Consider the following 11146-nt stretch of genomic DNA (forward strand, 5'->3'; position numbering starts at 1 on the left):
TTGGCATAGCAGCTGCGGGATCATTATCAGCTCTCGCAGCAGGTCTATGAGGTCGAGGTGGTGGTACTGCTGCTCTATGCATGCCTTGTGAAAGCCATCGCACAAACAGTGCAAGAGCTCTTTTTGAGAACAAGAAAAAATCATAATTAAGAACAAGAACCAACGAGAAGCTAACACAAAAGAAGAGACAACTAACGTTCTTACAACATCAAGTCAAACCTGCAACAAAATAAAACCAGTACACTACAAAGAATGAACAAAAACATATCAAAACTTTTGTAACAAGCCAACGATTTCCAACTGAGCAGCTAAATCAGAACAACAATCATAAGCAAAACAATGAAGCTACAGAGAAAATTGTTCTAATCAAATCCAACAGATAGGTTCATTTTTGTAGCTAGAAGAGTACCTGTTCGTGGAGACTTTTCAGGGAACCAAAGCCCTCTCCTCGAACCATCACCCTAAGCCCTGGGCAAATAATCCGAAACCGAATAAACCAATCTGAACCGATCTGAATAAACCAATTGAAATCGGTTTCGGATTATCAGTTAAAACCGATCGGTTTCTGTATTGAATGTTAATCAGATTTCGGTTTTAAACCAAACCGAACCAAAATCCGATCGGTTATCCGCTAAACCGAAATATACTATTATTTTCTATACATTTAGGTTTATATGATATTATTTTCGGGCCTTGGTAGAAGCCTATTAACTATAAATAGATATTTTTAAAAAATTTTGAGTTAAATTACCATGCTGGGGATTCGAACCGGAGGCATTGAGGTAATGAAACACACGCCCTAGCCGTCTGAGCTATTCAAACTTTCTGTTTTTACTTTCCAAAATCATATATATAACCAATTCGGTTTCAGTTTGGATTTTAGAAAAAAATTGAAAACCGATCCGAATCCGAACGAATCCGAACCGATCTGATCCGATTCAGAGTCGGATTCTAAATGGATTCTATATATGTCAATCCGAAAAGTCCAAAATCCAAAAAAACCGATCCGATCCGATCCGAAAATCCGAACGCCCAGGGCTAATCACCCTCATTCTCTGCTTCTTTCTCCTGTCGACTGCAACAAAAATTAGTACACATTATTGATAGAACAAAAAAAACTGATTCCCAGCAACTAACCTCTGCCATAGCAAGCACTTCAACTGCATCAGAATACATTTCCATTTCTATTAAACTTTTTGCTTTAGTGTGTAACATAAGACCCATCATTGCACCACTGTGGAACAAAAACAAAAAAAACAAAAAGACTTCATTAGCATTCATGTTTGCCTAGCAATTCCGTTTTCCAACCTGTACAGTCACCAATCATTAGTACAAAATCAGGCTAAACATACTCACTTGACATAAGAAGTGGCAAAATTAAGACTTTATACTGCGCATGGCCAAAGAACTAAAGACACAGATGATCATTACACTATGCATCAGAATACAAACAAAAATCTTGTTCTAGTTTAATCCAAAATCAGAATTGGAAAATTGGGTTCTTGCAAAAAGACACATGAAGTTTAAAAATTCAGACTTTATAACCAAAGATGATCAAGAGACTCACTTGACACGAGAGAGACGACGGGACCTTTCTTCCTCTGCCATAAGCGATTTGCCTTCTTTGGGTGCTTATGATTTCAGCAAGCTCACACACGAATCCTTGAAAAAATCTGATTAGCAAAACACCAAACAACTTAGTAATCAACAAACGCAAATCCAGATTCATGAGATACTCAAAATTCAAAAAGTTTATTAAATCCCTCTGTTTCTAATCAAAAAAAAAAACAGAGCCAATTTACATACAGAAACCAACAAAGTATAAAGCTCGATTCAAGAATTAAGAAAATAATCAATGGAGACAAACCTGAAAGTTGTTGTGGATTTGGTTCACTGAATTCGCAGATGGTGACCACCGAATTGTTATGGTTTCATCATGACGACCCTCGGAATGAGGAGATGATGATAATCGAATCACCTCTCCTACATGCAATCAGAGCTGACAGCAATCTCCTCTTCCTCCACACCCAGACGATTCCAAAAACAATTCTTTGTTTTCTCGCAATCGCGAGAGAGAGAGAGAGAGAGAGAGAGAGAGAGAGAGAGAGAGAGAGAGAGAGAGAGAGAGAGAGAGAGAGAGAGAGAGAGAGAGAGAGAGAGAGAGAGAGAGAGAGAGAGAGAGAGAGAGAGAGAGAGAGAGAGAGAGAGAGAGAGAGAGAGAGAGAGAGAGAGAGAGAGAGAGAGAGAGAGAGAGAGAGAGAGAGAGAGAGAGAGAGAGAGAGAGAGAGAGAGAGAGAGAGAGAGAGAGAGAGAGAGAGAGAGAGAGAGAGAGAGAGAGAGAGAGAGAGAGAGAGAGAGAGAGAGAGAGAGAGAGAGAGAGAGAGAGAGAGAGAGAGAGAGAGAGAGAGAGAGAGAGAGAGAGAGAGAGAGAGAGAGAGAGAGAGAGAGAGAGAGAGAGAGAGAGAGAGAGAGAGAGAGAGAGAGAGAGAGAGAGAGAGAGAACGAAAGAAATGGAAAGCAAAAAAAAAATTTCCACGTTTTCTATTTTTTTGTCCAGCCAATAGCACGCTGACACGTAGCGTCCCTTAGAACACAAATAGAGATACTATATAACAATTCCCCTTACATTTTTTCTTTTGTTTTGCTTTATTTTTTGGCATAAAAAACTAAGAAACTGCGGTTGAACCCACCGATAAACAAGGTCTAAACTTAATCTCGCTTAATTACGAGGAGTCATTGCGTTGTTCGATCCTAATGTAATGATGAGAAGCGAGAACCTACTATATATAATGACGAAGCGAGAACCTATATAACGACTAGAAGCGAAAACCTAGAGAAGGCTTAGATCATGTGCATTGAGTTTTTTCATCATAAATTTGATTTTTTTATTGTATAAAAAATTTGAGAACTCTTTATTAATTAAAAATAATTAACTCTTTTTTAATGTTATCTTATTTTGCATTTTATTTTAAATTATCATTAAAAATAATTAATAATTTTAAAACATATTAAATATGTTTAATTTTATTAATTAGTTATATTTTATACCATATACTATATTATCAATAATACAATTATAAATACTAATATAGTTAGTAAAAGTTTTACAAATAGTATTTTTTTTTTCAACTCTCATAATTTGTTTATTCATACTAACATTTTTATTGTATCAACTAAATATTAATTTTAAATTATACATATATAATATAAACTTATGCATAATGGAACTTGTTTGAAAGCTAATTTTATTTTATGATTTATATAAAAAAAATAACAACAGATAAACTATTTATTTGAGTTTTTAAGTTTTTGTGGAGTTAGTTTACTATAATAAAATATAGTAATTAAGATAATGACATGTGTCACTATATGAAAGGATATCATGAGTTTCTCAAGATTTCTCATATGAGAAACCTTGTCAATTTTACCATTTTTTAATTAAAATAATAATATTATTTTCTTATTAATTTATTTTAATTATGAGAAACTCAATGAGCAACTACAAATGCAGATGGTCATGGTTCTATAATATATTTTATATAATAATAGAGAGACTCAACAAAACTGATGATCTCTCTCAACCGCACAACGGTCATTAGAAGATATTATAGCGCATACAAATCTTACACGATCTTTTCTAAGCTCTCGTACTGGTATTTTCCTTTTTTAATTTTAACATTCTTGGTTTAGTTTTATTAATTGAATACTAAAAGAATATTTTTGATGTGAAAAAGGTTACATATTTTTTTGAATATACTGTAAAAATTTATTATATATGTAAGGTAATTTATTTATTTCTTATTTTATAATAATTCTTAATCGTAACCAGTTTATGGGATAGTGGAATTTGTTCCTTACAAACATATCGAAATTACTGTATATCGGACAACGGAAGCCATGGTTGTATTCAGAGAGAAAAAAACAAATTGCGAATCTCAGAGTCGTGCCTTGCTAGAAAAAATAATGTGTTAATAATAAATTAATAGAAAGCATATATTGGGCTTCAACGATCCATCGACCTGGGCTTAAGTAACTAAAAAATGATTACTTAAATAATTAAGGTGTAAAAAAGGATTAAACAATTGAACAATAATTGGGTTCACTTCTAGGGGTGAACCTCTTCATTCACCTCCTTATAAAATATAAATTTTGTTAAAAATACCCTTTTAATATATCCATTTTCAAAAATACTCTTTTTGGCTATTTTTATTTTTGCCCTCTTTTAATTTTTACTGACTATTTTCTTTACATGAAAAATATTTTAATCAATAAAATGAAAAACAAAATTTTCCCGCCAAAAAAATTTCAAAAAATAAAAGAGATTACTAGATCTTATTATATAAAGCTTGATGTCAAAATTACTAATTAACAAGATCGTGACTTGTGTCAATTGTATCATTCAGATGTTGACACGTGTCAATTTTAAATTTATTAAAATTATAAAAAATAAAAATGTAAAAATTCAAAACCTACCATAAAAAGGTTTTATATAAAAGTAAAATAGAAAAAAGAAAACCTAATTTTATTTAAAATATTTAAACAGTTTTAAAATTTAGAAAAAATCATTATAAGGAAAATATATATATATATATATATATCATAAAATTTGAAATTATAATATTGTTTACTTATTTTAATTTTAAGTTGCTAATTTTACAAAAAAAAATATTACTTTTTATATAAGAAAAAAATGATTGTGAAAATTATACAATTAATTACTGTTTCTAAAAAAATGTAAATACTCACCTTTACACAAAGAAAAATATTGTTGAAAAAAAAAATAGATTATCTCATATTTTTTCACCAATCAAAATAATTTATTTAAAAAGACTGCTATTGTAATATATAAGATATGAGTATGTAAGATTAACATATGCATTTTTGTAATTACACAAATGTTAGAGTAAAGTGACATATAATATATTCTTTAATGTGTTCATAAAGACAATTTGTTGGTAGTAGTAAAGACTAAAGAATATATTTTATTGTATATTTTAACAATAAAATATATTTGTGTGTACAAATACACTTTTAGTGGTGATGTAGATAGTAGATTTGTAAATAGATATACATTAGTGTATTATAGTAAAAAAAAAAACAAATATTTTCTATAATTAGAAGTTTATCTCTTTACTTTTATATATTATTTTTACTTACGAAAATAACTAAATATATATTCTTTGTTAAATTTAATTTTATTTTAATAACTTTGAACTCATCTATATCTATTTTCTTTAACTAAAAGTGAATCTATTTACTGTTTTTTATCAATCAAACAATTAAAAGGAAATTTCTCGGTTAGCTGCCCAAACCGGAGGGAAATGATTTACAAAAGAAACTTCAGAGATAAGAGAACACGAAGCACGGACAAGACAATCCGCCTTCGTATTTGACGCACGCGGGATCCAAAAGATGGAGAATAGTGGGAAAGACACCAGCGAGTTAAACTCATCGAGCAAGTTGGAGAAGGACGGCCAATATTCAAAAGACTGCACCATAGTGAGTAACTCAACATAATCAGTCTCAAAACATTGACAAGCGATCCCTTCAACATGTATCCGCTCAATGGCCCACAACAACGTTTTTAACTCCGAATGCAGGGTGATGGGCTCTGTTTTAGACACTTGGCCCCCAACAACAAGGTTCGCTCCTGNTTCTTTGTTAAATTTAATTTTATTTTAATAACTTTGAACTCATCTATATCTATTTTCTTTAACTAAAAGTGAATCTATTTACTGTTTTTTATCAATCAAACAATTAAAAGGAAATTTCTCGGTTAGCTGCCCAAACCGGAGGGAAAGGATTTACAAAAGAAACTTCAGAGATAAGAGAACACGAAGCACGGGCAAGACAATCCGCCTTCGTATTTGACGCACGCGGGATCCAAAAGATGGAGAATAGTGGGAAAGACACCAGCGAGTTAAACTCATCGAGCAAGTTGGAGAAGGACGGCCAATATTCAAAAGACTGCACCATAGTGAGTAACTCAACATAATCAGTCTCAAAACATTGACAAGCGATCCCTTCAACATGTATCCGCTCAATGGCCCACAACAACGTTTTTAACTCCGAATGCAGGGTGATGGGCTCTGTTTTAGACACTTGGCCCCCAACAACAAGGTTCGCTCCTGACCAACGCAACACCACCAGCCCAATCATGAATGCACATTGGTTGCTTTCCAAGAACCATCAATCTGACAACGAGGTGAAGAAACCTAGATATCTGAATACGAAGATGGTGCTGACATGACTGCCGTAAAAGAGAGCGCCTATTCCCAGGCTAAATTATCGCCCAAAGTCTGAATATCATTCGCCTCTATCTCTTAACCTTGATTTTTTTTAATGGCCTTCCAGATTGCCAATAAAATCCATGGTAATTGAAGAAGTTGATCAGGATCACCCTCTTGAGAGGCGTCTCTTGAGAAAACAAAATCCAAATTCGAGTACACTGACTCATATGGTAAACCCTCTGACAAGACCAGTGTCAGAGATAAATCCCAAACTTCACACGAACGAGGACATTCAAAATAAAAACATGATTAATAGTTTCAACTGTAGAGTCGCATCTTTTACATCAAATATCACATTGGACACCTCGGTGTATCTATTTACTTACTAAAAATATTTAGTTTATATTCTTTCATAAATTTTATTTTATTTTAAAAATTATAAACCCGCACATCAAACGGGTCCTAATCTAATTAGATATAAAGGGTAAAAATATCTTGCATGGTGTGGAAAACTGACGACAGTTAATAGCCAATGAAACTTATAATGAGTATTTCGGGCGAATCGAGACTGTGAGCGACCAAATTAGTTGACACACCGACAAAGTATGTGCGATATAGTGTGAAGAACTCAATGAAATTGTGTTACCGGTAAACATTCTTGCAAATTTTGTGCCTCTTAAAAAAAAGATAACTTTTTTCTTTTTTAAATGAAATAGTAGTGTAATTAAATGTTATAATTATATTGGTTGTGTTGAAATTCAAAAGAAAAGAGGCGAAAAGTGTGTGTTTTTAGCCAATGAGGTAAAAAATGTCACAACAAATATCGGTAGTAATGAAAATTTGGGTTCTCTTTTTGTTTTCTGTTTTGTCTGAATCTTTTCTAACACCTCGCGGGTATACATAAATAAAATCTTACTACAGGATGTCCAACCGACAAGTAAACAACGAGTGTGACAAATGGACGAATAAGAGCAAAAAGCATATGCCACTAAATAAAACCAAAAGCCACTTCGTCTACATGTTGCAGTAATCTATATAGTATACATATATAAGTATAACCTAGTCAACAAAACAATGTAAGCTTATAAACACTATACTAGTATACCTGATGACACAATTCCAAGGGTGACTAATAAAACACATTGTCAAATTTGATATTAATATACTGATCATACGCTGCGAAGTGGACACGCAAAGCATCATATTATAATCCGTACAACTAAAGCTTACTTACTTTACTTATAGATAATTTAATTTTCTTATTCTCCTTGACTTCTTTTGCCTAGCTTTTTCATTGACCATTATGATAGTTTAACACTATACCGAAAGTTTAACAAAATATATATTAGAAAACCTTTTAAGTCATTGTATACAAATAACATTATCAATAAGTTTTGTTTCCCATGTGAAAATATGACTAGACTCGAGGATGAGTGGACCCAAAAAAACAAACTTAATCTAACAGAGAAAGAACACTATGGGCTTGACTGGTTCAAACGCTGCGGTTGCGGTTGCAGTTGCGGGAGATTGCGGAAGCGGGCGATTGCGGTTTCAAGCGTTATTAAGCGTTTTGAACGACTAGTTTAGCGGTTTAAAATTGATGCGTTTGCGGAAGGTTTACGACTGGTTGACCAGCGGGTGCAATAGCGGTTGGAACATAAATAAATGTGATATATAATTATATAAATGTTTTAAAATATCAAAAACTTTATTAAACTTGATTTATAATTAAAATTCATTAAAAATACTAAAATAATTATTTTAAAAACAAATAAATTTCATAGTGAAATACTTATTACTTTATGCATTTGACTTTTTACCAAAACTTTAATCAAGTAATTTGATAAATGACTAAACATATGTTTTAGATCGTAGATCTTCTTTCTTAAATCTCACACACTCAATAAGTTCTATGGAGCAGTATTTGCATCAGTAGTAATGATCAAGCGAGAGTTGAAAAGAGTCACTCGTGATTTGTTTTTATATTTTTCACAAATAATCTTATTTTCTTAAATTTCTGATGAAATGTTATATTTATTTAGATTTTTTTGAACTTATGTGCGATGTGCCATTAAATTTACATCAAGTTTTCCGGGTTATTGTTAATTGAAATCTTATTTTCTTCCAATTGTTTATTTTTTAATATTCTCAATCGTATCCGTAGTTCATTTTCTCCCATCCTTAATGAATAAAATAGTTAGGTAAAAGATATATATAAAAAATATTTCATTATCATTGATTTGTTTCAAGTTTTTTCAAAAAAAAAAAAAATTCCAAACGCAAACGCCTGCAACCGCAAACGCTTGCGGGAAGCAGCTTTTGGAATTCAGTGGTTGGGAGCGATTGGGAGCGGCTGGGAGCGATTGGAAGCGGTTTGTGTGATTGGCACCAATCGCTAGCAACCGCTACCACCCGCAAACGCAGCGTTTGCGGGAGGCAGCGGGAGAACCAGTCGATACCTATATGTTATTATACTAGTTGGAAACTCATGAATATTCACAGTATTCATCGAGAATATCCACTAAGGGTTCGAATGGTAATCGCGGATTTAGTAGTGCGGGACAAAAAAAATTGTTAGTGCGGTACGGTTCAACTGCGGTACGTGCGGGACAAATGTATTTGCGGGACAAGTGCGGTTATTTCAAAATAAGCGGTACAAAATAATGTTTGATTGGTGAAAAATTATTTGCAGTGCGGTTTTCATATTATTCTAATAATAATTAATAAGATTATATATTTTAATTTGTTTGGTATAAATAAATTAATATCTTTATACATATACAAACCTTAAATGCCTACAAAATAACAAAATACATATTATAGATAAAATATAAGCATATATATTATAAATTTAAATAGATTATTATTGATTTAAAGTGATTATTATTGTTAATGAAATAACATTTTCATCTGTTATATATGAACTACAAAAAAAATGAATTTTACCTAATCATGTAAACTTTATGTATAAAAATAAAATTTTGTTTAATTTCATTTTATTTTAATGATCACTATGATAATTAAGTATCATTAACAAAAATATTATTTACTTTATCATTACTAACATTCACTATGTTATTGAAATTTAAACCACCTGTTATAAAATTATTTGTTAATATAGAAGCTGAATTTATAATCATATATATTAATCATATTAATATAAAATCTATTTTTTAACATATGTATTCTTTGTGTTAATATAAATCAAGTGTTATATAATAGTGTTTAAAAAATGTTACATATTAGTGAGAGAGTGAGAAGTACGAATACTAAAGAAGAAAGATAAAAAAAATGACTTTTTATTTTATTTTTTATTTGATATATATTATTTAAAGATTGAAAAAGAAATAAAAAACTGTATTAGTTGATGTGGTTTCAAAAACCGCTGGGTAAAGGCTGTGGATTGTTTAAAAGGCGGTTCACCTTATAATCTGCTGGACCAAAACCGCAAATTATTTTTGTTTTTCTCTTTTAAAAAAACGCTTATTTATCTCAAAAAACATGATTGGTGACTATAGTACGTATTTGACCAAAAGGAATCCAAAACCGCTTTTTCACCGTCGCCATTCACTGCCTAAGAATTGAAGTAAAAAAGAAAATTTCTAAGATTTGACAGCCACAATTGATGTGTCTCAAAACAACAACAACATACTTATCTCTCACTGTTTGTATATCCAACAATTTCGAAATGTGGTAGAGATTTTGAAATATACAATGGTCACTGTCTACCTGACTGTTGTACCCACGATCTGCCATCTCGGGTAATAGGCAAGAGGGCCTAGGCCGGGCTTGTCTAATGGGCCGAAAGCATGTTACCGATCGGCCCATCAGGCCCGGAGAAAGAAAGAGAGCGCGGAGACGCTTCATGCTGGTCAGCTCGCAGCTCGGACCCGGTCAAAGATTCCTGCATTCAAGAGGATTAATTAGTCTGCGCAAATCGTGTCTTATTAATTGTACATTAATTGGGTAATTAATTGGTCGGTATAAATATGTAAGGGGGGTGTCACTTGTAAGGGATCGAACCCTTTTTCCCGAAAAAGCAATACAAAATCAAATACTCCAAAACTCTCTCAAATCAGTTCGGAATCACTTAACGGCGATAAGCTCCTCCACAGTTAAATCACTTCGGAAGGAGAAGCTCGTTTTCAGTTCTCACATTTGGCGCTAGAAGGAGGGGAGTTATCGCCTGACTCTCGTTAGTTCCGACTTCATACACAAGTACACTCCACACAACCACCGCTATGGCAACCGGCTCTCCCAATCAGGCATCCTTGGAGGTGATCCAGAAGCTCCTGCAGGACTTGTCCGAGAAGTCCGAGCGTCAGCAAGCCGCCTCCGCCGCTCTTACTGAACGTTTCGACAGCTTGGAGGGCCAGATTTCCACTCGTCTGGAGGAAATCACGACGTCCGTAGCCGATCTCTCGGCCTCCCACCGCGCGTACGCCGACCGGGTCGACCTCCTGTCCTCCGACCAAAACCCGCGTCGACGTGCTTTGGATTTCTCCGGTGTGACTCCACCTTCCACCTCGCAAGTGGCAGCAACAAATGTCACTCCGGGAGATTCGTTCCTGCCCCAAACCAACACACAAACAGAGCCACCGCTGACTGGCGATGGCCATACTCCGGTTCAGCCTGGTGTCCTCCGATCTTCTGACGGTATTACATAGTCCGAGCCAATCCGGACGGCTAGCTAAATGGTCTGTCGAGTTGAGCGAATATGACATCGAGTTCCGGACTCGAACCTGTGCGAAGTCACAAGTGCTGGCTGATTTCTTGATCGAACTCCCACTAGCCTCTTCGGCTAGCGACAACGTCGAGGCTCCATGGACGTTGTATGTTGATGGTGCTTCTTCCAAATCGGGGGCAGGAATTGGGGTCCGCCTCACTTCTCCTACAGGCGAAGTGATCGAGCAATC

The 11146-nt window shown here is 33.9% G+C and overlaps 1 long non-coding RNA gene across 2 annotated transcripts; it reads right to left on the reverse strand.

The window, feature by feature from the left end:
* On the reverse strand, positions 1 to 2091 carry LOC104732215. Of its 2 annotated transcripts, none has more exons than XR_758744.2 (6): positions 1868 to 2091; positions 1568 to 1673; positions 1138 to 1234; positions 752 to 1068; positions 410 to 468; positions 1 to 119 (listed from the first exon to the last, which is right to left on the reverse strand). It is a non-coding gene; the product is annotated as an uncharacterized LOC104732215 (long non-coding RNA). The 2 variants fall into 2 exon arrangements; XR_758743.2 differs by having other exon boundaries at positions 752 to 1075.

Source organism: Camelina sativa, chromosome 12 (genome assembly GCF_000633955.1).
Source record: "Camelina sativa cultivar DH55 chromosome 12, Cs, whole genome shotgun sequence".
Lineage (NCBI taxonomy): Eukaryota > Viridiplantae > Streptophyta > Magnoliopsida > Brassicales > Brassicaceae > Camelina > Camelina sativa.